The sequence below is a fragment of the Arachis hypogaea genome, chromosome 15 (genome assembly GCF_003086295.3).
Source record: "Arachis hypogaea cultivar Tifrunner chromosome 15, arahy.Tifrunner.gnm2.J5K5, whole genome shotgun sequence".
NCBI classification, from domain to species: Eukaryota; Viridiplantae; Streptophyta; class Magnoliopsida; order Fabales; family Fabaceae; genus Arachis; species Arachis hypogaea.
This window is the reverse complement of record NC_092050.1, coordinates 33,931,628-33,947,023: the sequence shown is the minus strand read 5'-3', so window position 1 is coordinate 33,947,023 and position 15,396 is coordinate 33,931,628. Positions and strand designations below refer to the sequence as shown.

Genomic DNA, 15,396 nt, shown 5'->3' with positions numbered 1-15,396 from the left:
GCTCAGCTTTTGAGGAGGAAAGAACTTGGCTAAGAAAGCCGTGACCAGCTTATCTCAAGAGTTCAGGCTATCTTTAGGTTGAGAGTCCAACCACACTCTAGCTCTGTCTCTTACAGCAAAAGGGAAAAGCATGAGCCTGTAGACTTCAGGATTTACTCCATTAGTCTTAACAGTATCACAGATCTGTAAGAATTCAGTTAAGAACTGAAAAGGATCTTCAGATGGAAGTCCATGAAACTTGCAGTTCTGCTGCATCAGAGAAATTAGCTGAGGTTTCAGCTCAAAGTTGTTTGCTCCAATGGCAGGAATGGAGATGTTTCTTCCATGTAAATTGGAATTAGGTGCAGTAAAGTCACCAAGCATTCTCCTTGTATTATTGTTGTTGGGTTCGGCTGCCATCTCCTTTACTTGTTCGAAATTTTCAATAAGGTTGTCTCTGGATTGTTGTAATTTAGCTTCTCTTAGTTTCCTCTTCAGAGTCCTTTCAGGTTCTGGATTAGCTTCAACAAGAATGCCTTTTTCTCTATCCCTGCTCATAAGAAAGAGAAGAGAAAAAGAAAAGAAGAGGAATCTTCTATGTCACAGTAAAGAGGTTCCTTATTGTTAGTAGAAGAAGAGAAAAATTCGAACACAGATGGAAGGGGGGGTTCGAATTTGGTGAATGATGTGAGGAAGAGATGTTAGTAGATGAATAAATAAATAGAATAAGATGAGAGAGAGAGAGGATTTTCGAAAATAATTTTTGAAAAAGAGTTAGTAATTTTCGAAAATAGTTTTTGAAAAATGTTAGTAATTTTCGAAAATTTTTAAAATCAAAGATTAAAATAATTAGTTAATTAAAAAAAATTTTTGAAAAAGAGGGAGATATTTTCGAAAATTAGAGAGAGAGAGTTAGTTAGGTGGTTTTGAAAAAGATAAGAAACAAACAAAAAGTTAGTTAGTTAGTTGAAACAAATTTTGAAAATCAATTTTGAAAAGATAAGAAGATAAGAAGTTAGAAAAGATATTTTAAAATCAAATTTTTGAAAAAGATAAGATAAGAAGATATTATTGAAAAGATATGATTGAAATTAGTTTTGAAAAAGATTTGATTTTTTTAAAATCACAATTAATGACTTGATTCACAAGAAATCACAAGATATGATTCTAGAACTTAAAGTTTGAATCTTTCTTAACATGCAAGTAACAAACTTGAAATTTTTGAATCAAAACATTAATTGTTATTGTTATTTTCGAAAATTTGATATAAAAATAAGAAAAAGATTTTTGAAAAATATTTTTATAATTTTCGAAAATAACTAAGAAAAATGAAAAAGATTTGATTTTTGAAAAAGGTTTTGAAAAAGATAAGATTTTTTTTTTGTGAAAATTTGATTTGACTCATAGAAAACAACTAGATTTTAAAATTTTTTGAAAAAGTCAAATCTAATTTTCGAATTATTGAGAGAGAAAAAGGGAAAGATATAATTTTTTTTTATTTTTTGAATTTTTATGATGAGAGAGAAAAACAAGAAAAATGATGCAATGCATGAAAGTTATGGATCAAAACAATGAATGCATGCAAGAATGCCATGAATGTCAAGATGAACACCAAGAACACTATGAAGATCATGATGAACATCAAGAACACATTTTTGAAAAAAAAATTTTAATGCAAAGAAAACATGCAAGACACCAAACTTAGAATTCTTTAATGCTTAGACACTAAGAATTCAAGAATGCATATGAAAAATAAGAAAAGATACAAAACATGCAAATGCAAAGATCAAACAAGAAGACTTACCAAGAACAACTTGAAGAGCATGAAGAGCACTATGAATGCATGAAAATTTTCGAAAAAAATGCAAGATGAGTATGCAATTGACACCAAACTTATAACATGACTCAAGACTCAAACAAGAACACACAAGATATTTTTGATTTTTATGATTTTCTAATTTTTTTGTATTTTTTCGAAAATTATTTGAAAAACAAAAATAAGGATTCCAAAATTTTTAATATGAATTCCAGGAATCTTATGCTTTTTAGTCTAAAGCTCCAATCAAAGGGTCAGGCATGACTTAATAGCCAGCCAAGCTTTAGCATGTAACAGGTAGATCATGAATCAGCAGTAGGTGGATTAGCACCAACTAGCTTGCTCTTGATAACAAATTGGAAGCCTTAGTCCAAATTAATTTAGACATGGCTTTACAGCCAGCCAGGCTTCACATGCTTCATGAAACACTAGAATTCATTCTTAAAAATTTTGAATAAAATTATAAAATTTTTGAAAACATTTTTATTTTAAATTTTTTTTTCGAAAACAAAGGAAAAAATTTTGAAAGATTTTTGAAAAATTTTTGAAAAGAAAACAAAAAGAAAATTACTTAATCTGAGCAACAAGATGAACCGTCAGTTGTCCAAACTCAAACAATCTCCGGCAACGGCGCCAAAAACTTGGTGCACAGAAATTATGATTACACTTTGATTATGTAAAATTCATCGCTCTTTCTTTCCCTGGTAATGGCGCCAAAAACATGATGCCAATACCATGGTTCACAACTTCTCACAACTAACCAGCAAGTGCATTGGGTCGTCCAAGTAATACCTTACGTGAGTAAGGGTCGAATCCCACGGAGATTGTTGGTATGAAGCAAGCTATGGTCACCTTGTAAATCTTAGTCAGGCGGATATAAAATAGTAATGGGGTTTTCGAAAATAATTAATAAAATAGGGATAGAAATACTTATGTAAATCATTGGTGAGAATTTCAGATAAGCAAATAGAGATGCTTTCGTTCCTCTGAACCTTTGCTTTCCTGCTGTCTTCATCCAATCAGTCTTACTTCTTTCCATGGCTGGCTTTATGTAATGCATCACCATTGTCAATGGCTACTTTCGGTCTTCTCTCGGGAAAATGATCCAAATGCCCTGTCATGGCACGGCTAATCGTCTGGAGGCATCACCCTTGTCAATGGTTACATCCTATCCTCTCAGTGAAAGTGGTCAACGCACCCTGTCACGGCACGGCTATTCATCTGTCGGTTCTCGATCATGCTGGAATAGGATTTACTATCCTTTTGCGTCTGTCACTACGCCCAGCAATCGCGAGTTTGAAGCTCGTCACAGTCATTCAATCATTGAATCCTACTCGGAATACCACAGACAAGGTTTAGACTTTCCGGATTCTCTTGAATGCCGCCATCATTCTAGCTTACACCACGAAGATTCCGATTAAGAGATCTAAGAGACACTCATTCAATCTAATGTAGAACGGAAGTGGTTGTCAGGCACGTGTTCATAGGGAATGATGATGATTGTCACGTTCATCACATTCAGGTTGAAGTGCGAATGAATATCTTGGAAGCGAAATAAGATGAATTGAATAGAAAACAGTAGTACTTTGCATTAATCTTTGAGGAACAGCAGAGCTCTACACCTTAATCTATGGAGTGTAGAAACTCTACCGTTAAAATTACATAAGTGAAAGGTCCAGGCATGGCCGAGATGGCTAGCCCTCAAAACGTGATCACAGGATCAAAATACGATCCAGGATGTCTAATACAATAGTAAAAGGTCCTATTTATAATAAACTAGCTACTAGGGTTTACAAAAGTAAGTAATTGATGCATAAATTCACTTTCGGGGCCCACTTGGTGTGTGCTTGGGCTGAGCTTGAGTGTTACACGTGTAGAGGTCATTCCTGGAGTTGAACACCAATTTTGGTGCCAGTTTGGGCGTTGAACTCCACTTTGCAACTTGTTTCTAGCGCTGGACGCCAGAATTGGGCAGAGAACTGGCGTTGAGCGCCAGTTTGCATCGTCTAAACTTGGGCAAAGTATAGACTATTATACATTGATGGATAGCCCTGGATGTCTACTTTCCAACGCAATTAGAAGCGCACCATTTTGATTTCTGTAGCTCCAAAAAAGCTATTTTGAGTGCAGGGAGGTCAGAATCCAACAGCATCAGCAGTCCTTCTTCAACCTCTGAATCTGATTTTTGCTCAAGTCCCTCAATTTCAGCCAGAAATTACCTGAAATCACAGAAAAACACACAAACTCATAGTAAAGTCCAGAAATGTGAATTTAACATAAAAACTAATGAAAACATCCCTAAAAGTAACTAGATTCTACTAAAAACATACTAAAAACAATGCCAAAAAGCATATAAATTATCCGCTCATCAGTAATTCTTCTGTGCATCATTTAGAACACGGCTGGCATAGTAAATGACGTGCAGAAGCTTATTGTGCCTCTGTCCTAATACTGCACCAATGGCATGGTCACTGACATCACACATTAATTCAAATGGTAATGTCCAGTCTGATGCAGAGATGACTGGTGCTGTGACCAGCTTAGCTTTCAGAGTTTCAAATGCCTGTAGACACTCTGTGTCAAAGACAAATGGCGTGTCAGCAGCTAGCAGATTGCTCAGAGGTTTTGCAATTTTTGAAAAAACCTTTATAAACCTTGATAGCAAAAATTGTTGTCGGTCTAGATTTTCTTCTTAAAGAAAGGAAATACTTTGTTGTAAGCATAGCTCCAAACCAACAAACAACTTTCACATCAAATTAAATTTATGGTTTTGTCACATGTACAAACCCCAATGAAAATTAACCGGAGTATTTGCACTCCGGGTCGTCTCACGAGGAATTGCAATGAAGTGTATGCTTATTGGCTATGAAGGGGTAAGGGGGTTTTTTGATTGATAAGAGGGCAAGAAATTAAATGACAAGAAAAGTAAATTAAGCAAGTAATTAAAGAGGACAAGTAAATAAGAGAAAGCAAATAATAAAGAGAGAGACATTCATGGCAAAGGTTGAGAACATAGGCTTTCTATCCTAGTCATGCAATGATTAATTCATCTTATCTAGTCAACTCCAACAAATGGAAGAAGGTATCATGTCATCTTCACATAGGGAGAAAGTCAAACAAGACTAATTAATCATGTCACAAATATAAAGAAGAATTTATCTTATTATTTCATCTCCAACATTGGAAGAAGGTATCATATTATCTTCCATGAGAGAAAGTCTAATAAGACTAGCTAATCTCAATCCAAAAGTCCTAATCAACGTACTAATTAAATTAGCAAAAGATTAGCGTCAATGAAAACAATATTAGCTAACAACTCTAGATCACCAACATACGTTGCGTTTTCATGACTCAAGATCACCTAATTACTCTTTCCAAGCCAAGAATGCTCAAAATCTACTCTAACATCCTTCCAAGCATTTTGTCAAACACTTGGAAGGCATACATGGAAAGCATAGTAAAATGTACAAGAATAGTAAAATCTACCAACTACAAATTGCAAGGAAACAAGATCAACAACTCAATTTAACAATAAAGAAACATCAAACATTAAATTGCATTAAAAGTAAACCAAATCTAACAAGAGCATCCATGAACATAAAAGAGAAATTAATATGAAAACTAAGAGAATTAAGTAGTAGGGACAAGAGATCATAAAAGAAACAAGATGAAATCAAGAAATTGAACCTAGATCTAAGAGAATTAACCTAACCTAATTCTAGAGAGAAGAGGGAGCTTCTCTCTCTAGAAGCTAACTTACATGATGCTAATGCTACAACTAATTGCTCCTCCCTTGCCCAAGCTTGAATTCTACATGAAATAGCATCAGAAATGAGTTGGATTGGGCCCAAAATGCTTCAGAAATCGCTGGGGGCGATTTCACTTTAGTGGGCCACGGACAGCATCGGCGCGCACACGTACATGGCGCGTGCGCGCCCCTGAACGTGAAGTAACATATGAAAAATTTTATATCATTTTGAAGCCCCGGATGTTAGCTTTCCAACGCAACTAGAACCGTCTCATTTGGACCTCTGTAGCTCAAGTTATGGTCGATTGAGTGCAAAGTAGTCAGGCTTGACAGCTTTACGGTTCCTTCATTTCTTCATAAGTTCTCCCACTTTGCATGCTTTTCTCCTCACTTCTTCCATCCAATACTTGCCTTATGAACATGAAATCACTCAAAACACATATCAAGGCATCGAATGGAATTAAAGTGAGTTAAATTTAGCTATTTTAAGGCCTAAAAAGCATGTTTTCACATTTAGGCACAAATCAAGAGAGAATTGCAAAACCATGCTATTTCATTGAATAAATGTGGGAAAAGGTGATAAAATCCCCCAAAATAAGCACAAGATAAATCACAAAATCGGGGTTTATCAAATCTCTCCACACTTAAACTAAGCATGTCCTCATGCTAAGAATAAAGAAGGACAAAAAAAAGGGTATGAACATTTATTCAATGCAAATAAACTATGTGCACCTATCTATATGAATGCAACTAAATACAAAATGATTCTACCTACTTGGTTAAAAGCAAATCAATCTCCAAGACATACATCAGCAAGTAGGGCTAAGGTCATATGACGACTCACAAACTCTACCAATTCAAATATTAAAATGAAGTTCAAATAGACTCGCAAGAAGAATGCTCATGAAAGCCGGGAACAAGGAATTGAGCATCGAACCCTCACCGGATGTGTATCCGCTCTAGTCGCTCAAGTGTATAGGGTTGATTTACTCAATTCTCCTCTAATCATGCTTTCCAAGATTTGTTTTTCATCTAACAATCAACAATTATTCAATGCATGCATACATTCATCACGAGGACTTATTCATAGGTTGTAATGGGGTTAGGGTCAAGGTAGGGATGCATATGGTCAAGTGAGCTTGAAATTTGTATCTTTGATTAGCCTAAGCTCTCACTAAACACATATAACAACCTATGCAATTCTAATACACAACCTAGCTACCCATGATTCTCACTTTTTCACATACTCATGCATTCTCTTTAATTAACATTCCATATGCATTGATTTTTATTGAACTTTACTTTGGGGCATTTTTGTCCCCTTTTTTTATTTCTTTTTCTCTTTTTTTTCTATATATTTTTTATATATATATATGTTCTTTTCTTTTTCTTTATCATTTTTTTAAGTATATACAAATGTATCAATGCATATGGTTTTACATATAGTGCATGAGCATGTACCCAATCCCATGATTTTCAACAAAAATAAAAATAAAAATTACACTTTTACCTCAACCAATGTCCCAAGTTTTCCATACCCAAATGATACACACCCTCACTAGCCTAAGCTAATCAAAGATCAAAATTAAGGAATATTTATTATTTTTTACTCAGGGGTAGTGACGTTCTAAAATTTAGAACAAAAGGGATTAAATATGCTCAAATGTGGCTAACAATGGTTGATGAAAGGTAGGCTATTTGGGTAAGTGAGCTAAATAAAATGATGGCCTCAATCATATAAATGCATGTATACATGGAATAATGGACATAAAGAATCAAACAAATCAAAGATTACAATCATAGAAAGAGAATAATGCACACAAGAATGAAAATAAGTGGTTATATGATGTAACCACACAATTGGGCTCAAAACTCACATGCTTGTGTTCTTAGCTCAAATACCATGTTCCAAAATAAATTCTTCAAGCAAGTTCAACACAATTTTTTTTTTTCAAATTGGTAGGGTGCCCTAAAAATAATTTTTCTTGGAAAAGAAATCATCACCCTAACCAAGTAGTCCTATCATAAAAAGAAGTGGTAAAATATGTACAAATTCTAACTATCATGCAACCTATCATGCAATGCAACAACTAACTAACAAAGACAAAAATTAAGAATTGGTGTTGAAAAAGGAAGTTGTTACCTATGGAGGTCGGTCGGACGACCTCCCCACACTTAAAAATTTACACCGTCCTCAGTGCATGCAAAGAAGAGTAAAGTGAACGGGTTGCTACAATTGATGAGTTTCTTCAAAGGGTTGTGTGGGTGAACTTGTTTGTTGCCCCGTTTAGAAGCCCTTCCATTCCTTTCCTTCTTGGTGGCCAACCTCAAAGGAGAGAAAAAGAAAAAAAATTAAGCCTACAACAAAGATATGAAAGAAATTAGAACATAGGCGGAGGCTGATGCCAAATACAAGTATGGTTCTCAAATACATGGTAGCTACAACATATAAGTGAGAAAACAATATAAGCTAAGGGCATATCAACTAATACTTGATGCAAGAGTAAAGTCAAAGTATAGGCAAATGACATGAAGAGCATGTTGCATCAAGCTTAATCAATAATTGACACAAACAAGATTAATGATAAGCATGAGAGCATTTGGTCCCATCCTAATCCAATGATGATGAGGTACAAAAATAAGGGATCATGAGTCAGGAAGAACTAAAGAACTAATCTTGTGTGTAGAGCAAATATTACGATTAATGCCAAACAAGTCACAAAGCACCAAGATTAACCAAGAAATTCTCAACAATTGAATATAAGAATCCAACACCATTATTAAAACAAGAAACTTAGAAAATAAAAGGGAAAACAAGTTACAAAAATAAAATTAAAATGCAATGAATGAAAACAAGAAAATACAATAAAAGAAAATGGAAGAAAAGAAAAAAAAATTTTATTATTATTTTTTAAAAATTTTTTAATTTTTTAATTATTTATTATTATTTTTAAAGAAAGAAAAAAATTTCCAAGAGAGGAAGAAGAAAGAAAAAAAAATTAGAAAGAAAGAAGGAGAAAGGAGGAAGGAGAAAAATAGGGTGCAAATCCGCGCATATACGCCATGCGTGCTTGGGCGCGGATGCAGCAGGAACAATCCACGCGCGCGCGCCATGCGTGCTTAGGCGCGGATGCAACAGGAATAATCCGCGCGCACGCGCCATGCGTGCTTATGCGCGGATGCGGCAGGGACAATCGGAGCGTGCAGATCGCCTGGCACAAAGTAGGCATAAGGTAGGCACAACTCTCGGGTTTTAGTACTAGGAGTTGTGAAACCACATCGGCGCGCGCGCGCACTGCGCGCTTGGGTGCCGATGTGTAAACCCCGCTAAAATCGGTAAATTATTAGTTAATATATTGAATTTTAATTAGGAAAGTTAAAAATACAAAACTAATATTAAAATAGGATAGAGCTCATCGAAACGAAAATTTTGATACCAATTTCGATAATTTGGCCCAAAATCGGACCGGAAGGGCCGAACCGGTTGAACCGAGGCCCAAACCGGACCCATGGGTTCAACCGGGCCCCTAACATAAATGAAGCAGCAGCTTCATCTTCTCCATTTCACCACAGCAACGAAAAACACAGCAAGGGGGAGAAGAGAAGAAACCTAACCCTCACCATTCCTTCCAACTACCATAACTTCCTCATCCGGGCTCCGATTGCCGCACCGTTCGCGGCCACGCGCTCAGCGCGTCGAGCTCTACCTTTCTATCCAAACAATTTCTCTGGTAAGCCTTCTATTGAGTTCAGAATCTCTATCCCTCTTTCTTTGGTAAACTTGAAAACCTATAGTGAATCTTGTCCAATTTTTGTGTTCTAGGTTCAAGTTAGATTCCGGAACTTGTGGGCTCAAGCTATTGAGCATATGGGTATGGTAAGAACACCCTAACCCTAGCTCAATCTTGTTTTTGGTAATAGAGAACTGAATTGGAACATATATATGTGTATTAGGTGTAGTTTAAGAGGGTGTTTATGCATTGAACTTGAATTTGGATTACTTGGAGCTTTGTTGGTGACAAGGCTTGCTTTGGGGCTGTTTGATTGAGCTTGAAGGGGCTGTGATTTTATGTTGAGAAGCTGCCTTGGGTGAATTAAGTGATCGGCCAAGGTATGGTTTAAGTTTCGCACGTTTAATATTTACGGTGTTGTGAAAACTTAGGTTAGAGGAACCATAGAATAAGTTGGATTGTTTGTTGTATTTAATGATTAGCCTTGTAATGTTGTTAGAATAGATTTGTTAGTGAATTTATATATTAGAATTATGAGGTGTGAAAGCTATTAATGGTGTGCTCTTATATTTATTTATGATGGATTAGAATTGGTGTTTGTTAATAAGGATGTAGAGTTGTGTTGTGGTGGTATTGTATATGCTGTAACTAATTATGTAATGATCGGAATTGCATGAGACCAAGTTTGGGCTAAACTTGGGAATATAAGGAACTAAACTGGAAATTTTGGGACCTTTTTGTTAAATATACAATTTATGGCAAATTTTTAAAGTTAGGTTGTTAAATCTGTCCAGCAGCAGAAAAGATCAAACAGGCAGCAACTTGTTTGTCTTGCTGCGACTTTTACGAGTTGAGTTTTGGAGCGAAACCAATTTTGTTATAAAATTTGATTAACTTTCTTTAGTTCTCTAAAATTTCAGAATTTCAAGAGTTGAGGATTGGGAGCTGTGAATTTTTGAATATTGGTGGTCAAAACTAAAAAGAAACAGATTTCAGCAAGCTATGCATCAACTTCCAATGCTTGTAACTCTTAGAATTAAATAGAAATTGGGTTGCAACCAAGACACACTTGTTTTTAGATGAGCTAGGGGTTCTCAAATCAAAATTTAGCTTAATTGGAGTTTTGTAATAAAAGTTATTCCAATTGAAAGGTACTAAGCTTGTTGGTTTTTAAAACAGATTTTGTCTCATTTTTACTTAACTTCCAGGTAATGTAACTTTTTCATTAAAAATGGTATTGACTCAGAACCAATTGAGAAAGAAACCTGGATGAGTAAATTTTAACTAAATTAATTTTCAAAGTCATTGGATTTAACTTGGATTTTATATTGAATTTTGAATATCACATGCTGCTGCTGTTTTTCTGGTTTTATGCACTGCAGAGCAGTCACAGATTTTCCTTTATTCCTGAGGCTAGAAAAATCAGAAAATTATGATATTTAGTTTGTTAGAAAGCTTATTTCAATATGAACGCCTGGACATAAAGTTTGTGCAATTCCGAGTTCATTTGCTATATTAAAAACAGAAAAGGAAATAGAGTGTCGAGGATGTCTTAGTGATAGTCATGAGTTCGAGAAGTTAAAGTTCAATCCTCGTGTGATGTGATTGATTTAATGTTAGAGTTGGATTGATTTTAAGATTATTCGATATTAAGAAGGATGATAAGAGTTTGATAAAAAGTTTGGTCAGGACCCGGAAAGGGTAATCAAGTTGAATTATAAGGGAATGACGATGAAAAATGTGAAAGGGAGGTTGTTAATAAAGGAGTTAATATGCCATGGCTTGATGAATGATTAAATAATGATTATGACTATGAAATGGCTTATGAATAATGCTATCTGAGATACGAGTTCCCTGGGTAAGAGCCGTGGCTCGCCACCACGTGTTCCAGGTTGAATCTCGATACTCTGTTGACCCTACGTCGTAAGGGTGACCGGGCACGTATAAATTCCCGGGTATGGATAGCCCCCATTGAGTGATTATATGATGATTGAATGTGAACTCTATGCATAGACTCTTGGGGATGCGCGACGGGGGACAGTCTAAGGTTTTCGGACTTGTCGGGTTGGCTGGATAACCGACAGATGGGCCCCATCAGCCATAGGACAGGCATGCATCATATGCATTTGTTTGTATTGATTGCTATGCATTTTTGGGTATGCCTAATTGATATATATTACCTGCTATTTGTTATACTTGCTATTTGTACTATTTGATTATTACTTGTGCGTGAACTTGTTTGGTTGCTTGTTTCTGTTACATTCTGAATGATGAAAGGATGGAGAAAACGGAGGAAATGGTTTGATGTTAGGTTAAGCTTGAACTTGAGTAAGTTAGGCAGATTTAGAATACCTACCCCTGTTTATGGCTTCTGTTTAGTACTTAAGTTGGATAATTGAATAACGGAGTTCTAGGATTGCCTATGGCATTCTCAGGACCGTATTTCTTATACGCGTGGCACTTTTACCATGCTGAGAACCTCCGGTTCTCATTCCATATTGTATTGTTATTTTTCAGATGCAGGTCGAGAGGCTCCTCGCTAGGCGTCTGGATTCTGGAAAGCGAAGTAGTCCTTGGGTATATTTTGGTTTCTATTTGTATATATGTATGTATATGTGTAGCTTACTCTCCAAGTAACTTATGTATGCTGCTCCTCTTAGAGGTTGAGGGAGAGATAGGAGTTTACTTTGGTATTTTGGTATATTTTGGGGACACTTATGTATGTTTATATGTATATATGTATCCTTCGGCCAGCCTTAGCTTCGCAGGCTGAGTCAGAGGCTAGTTATGCTGTTCCTTGGCTTTTCTTTATCCCTTCGTTTATTGTTTTATCATGTTCCTATTAGGTTTCTTAGCACGCAAGTAATCCTATTCCTTGAGCGTTGCGCTTTTTATTTTGCGATTTTTGTTTACCCGCTCTGTTTCAAGGCTCCTAGTATATTATTTCTTTCAGTATTATATGTATATCCTTACTATTAAAGGTCTGTAATACCACACTACCTCTGTTCTATGACTTAAGCATAAAACACTGTGTAGTAGGGTGTTACATTATGGTATCAGAGCAGTTCGTTCCTATAGAGCCTGAGGACGGACTGATTGTGCTTTTGTGCATTCTCTGTGTATGTGTTTATGTGCTATTAGGATATCTAATTGATGTATGTGGCATAAACGTTCCTGAGCATGCATTTGGGACTTAAAGCACTGAACTTGCGATATTGAGACTGATCAACTTGATATCACCTGTTTGGTGTGTATAGGGACCAGATGTCTACTCGCGGACGCGGACGCGGGCGAGGTAGAGGCCGAATAGGCAATGCCATGCCTGAGGCATCAGGAAACACTCCTAATCCTATAGACTTCATGGCTGCATTAGGCAATATGGCAGCAGCAATGCAAGCAACAGCTGAAGCCCTGGGAAATCAAATTAATAATGGAAATAATGGCAATAATGGTGAGAATGGTCCTATGTCACTACATTCCTTCCTGAAGGTTCACCCTCCAACTTTCAGAGGGACCTCGAATCCGACTGATGCTGATAATTGGATACAGGCCATTGAGCGAGCATTACAGGCTCAACAGGTTCCGGATGAGCAGTGGGTTGAGTTTGGGACCTATCAGTTGCATGGTGAAGCTCAGCACTGGTGGCAGGGCATGAGGCGCATTCTGCAACCTGATGGGATTGTGATATCTTGGGAGTTGTTCCGAGATGAATTCTATAAAAAATATTTCCCCACTTCAGTTAGAAATGCCAGAGAACTCGAACTGCTTCAGCTTAAACAGGGACAGATGACCATCACTGAGTATACCAGTAAGTTTGAGGAATTGTGCCGCTTCTCACGCATCTGTCAGGGAGCTCCTGAGGACTTTGCTGAGTGGAAATGCATAAAGTATGAAGGAGGCCTTAGGAGTGACATTCAGAGCTTTGTGGCGCCTATGCAGATTCGGGTGTTTTCTGAGTTGGTAAATAGGAGCAGGGTGGCAGAGGATTGTGTTAGAAGGGCTGCAGCAGAAAAAGGGGGTCTGAGGATGCCATTCCAGAGGACCACAGGGAGAAATTTTGCACCCAGAGGCAGACAGTTCAAGCGTGGTAGCTTTGTTCCTCAGAATAATCAGGGGCAAGGCAACTCCAGGAGGCCTAATACCAATGCTAGTCAGGGAAGGAGACAGGGTAAGCAGCCACAACAGGATATGAGTTGCCACAGATGTGGAAAGTATCATTCAGGACAATGTAGGTTTGGGACTGGAGTCTGTTACTCCTGTGGGCAGCCGGGACACTTGGCTAGTGGTTGCCCCGAGAAGAAGAGATATGAGACAGGCAGGGTGCAGCAACCAGGAAGGGTATACACTACTTCTTCTATAGGCGCTGAGGGGTCAGAGGCATTGATCCGAGGTAAATGTGAGATGGCGGGTAAAACTTTGAATGCTTTGTTTGATTCTGGAGCTTCACATACTTTTATTGCATTTGAGAAGGCTGATAAGCTAGGATTGAAAATAGTAGTACTGGGGTATGATTTAAAGGTATATAATGCTACCCACGAGGCTATGGTGACTAGATTAGGGTGCCCCCAAGTTCCTTTTCGAGTACAAGGGCGTGATTTCGTGCATAACTTAATTTGTTTGACGATGACTGGTCTTGATCTCATTCTAGGATTGGACTGGTTATCCAAGAACCGCGTTCTATTAGATTGCTCGGCGAAAACAGTGTATTTCATGCCTGAAGACACTGAAGGGCCGGTTGTAGTGAATAACTACTACTTGAATTCCATGATGGTGAACTGTTCTGGGGCTGAATGTCAGGGGATATTGTTGCTAGCTGCGGGTGTTTCGGGTGATGATCAAGATTTGGAACAAATCCCAGTTGTGTGTGAGTTTCCGGAGGTGTTCCCTGATGATATTAATGAATTTCCACCGAAACGGGAAGTTGAGTTTGCTATTGATTTAGTACCTGGGGCCGGACCAATCTCGAGTGCTCCTTACAGGATGTCGCCTCTAGAAATGGCCGAATTGAAGTCTCAACTGGAGGATCTGTTGGGTAAGAATTTTATCCGACCAAGTGTATCTCCGTGGGGTGCGCCAGTATTATTGGTGAAGAAGAAAGATGGAACCATGCGCTTATGTGTTGACTATAGGCAGCTGAATAAGGTTACAGTGAAGAATAAATATCCGCTGCCAAGGATTGATGACCTGATGGACCAATTACAGGGAGCTGGCGTGTTCTCCAAGATTGATCTACGATCCGGATACCACCAGATAAGGGTTAGAGATGAGGATATCCCAAAGACTGCCTTCAGAACGCGCTATGGCCACTATGAATATACCGTGATGTCCTTCGGACTAACCAACGCTCCGGCGATATTCATGGATTACATGAACAGAATTTTCCATCCATATCTGGATAAGTTTGTTGTTGTGTTTATTGACGACATTCTTATCTATTCTAAGACTGAGGATGAGCATGCTGGACACTTGCGAACAGTGCTACAAATTCTGAAGGATAGGAAGTTGTATGCCAAGCTATCCAAGTGTGAGTTCTGGAAGTCTGAGGTGAAATTTCTTGGTCATGTGGTAAGTAAACAAGGAATAGCAGTGGATCCCGCTAAGGTTGAGGCGGTGATGAATTGGGAGCGGCCAACTTCAGTGACGGAAATCAGGAGTTTCTTAGGCTTGGCGGGTTATTATCGAAGGTTCATTAAAGGGTTTTCACAGCTCGCTTTACCCTTAACGAAGCTGACCAGGAAGGATGTTCCTTTTGTGTGGACTCCCGAGTGTGAGGAGAGTTTCCTTGCCTTAAAGCAGATATTGACTACCGCCCCTGTATTAGTGTTGCCTGAGCCGAGAGAACCATTCGAGGTGTACTGTGATGCATCCTTGAAAGGTTTAGGATGCGTGTTGATGCAGCATCATAAGGTTGTAGCTTATGCCTCACGTCAATTAAGACCTCATGAAAGAAACTATCCGACTCATGATTTGGAACTTGCAGCCGTTGTCTTTGCCTTGAAGATTTGGAGGCATTATCTCTATGGAGTGAAATTTCAAGTCTTCTCGGACCATAAGAGTCTGAAGTACCTGTTTGAACAAAAGAATTGAATATGCGTCAGAGGAGGTGGATGGAACTTCTGAAG

The 15,396-nt window shown here is 37.7% G+C and overlaps 1 long non-coding RNA gene across 1 annotated transcript; it reads left to right on the top strand.

Moving 5' to 3' along the window:
* The first annotated feature begins 8,866 nt into the window (after positions 1-8,866).
* On the top strand, positions 8,867-10,428 carry LOC140179650 (uncharacterized). Its single transcript, XR_011873371.1, has 4 exons — positions 8,867-9,274; positions 9,367-9,420; positions 9,498-9,654; positions 10,195-10,428. It is a non-coding gene; the product is annotated as an uncharacterized lncRNA (long non-coding RNA).
* Positions 10,429-15,396: the final 4,968 nt, after the last annotated feature.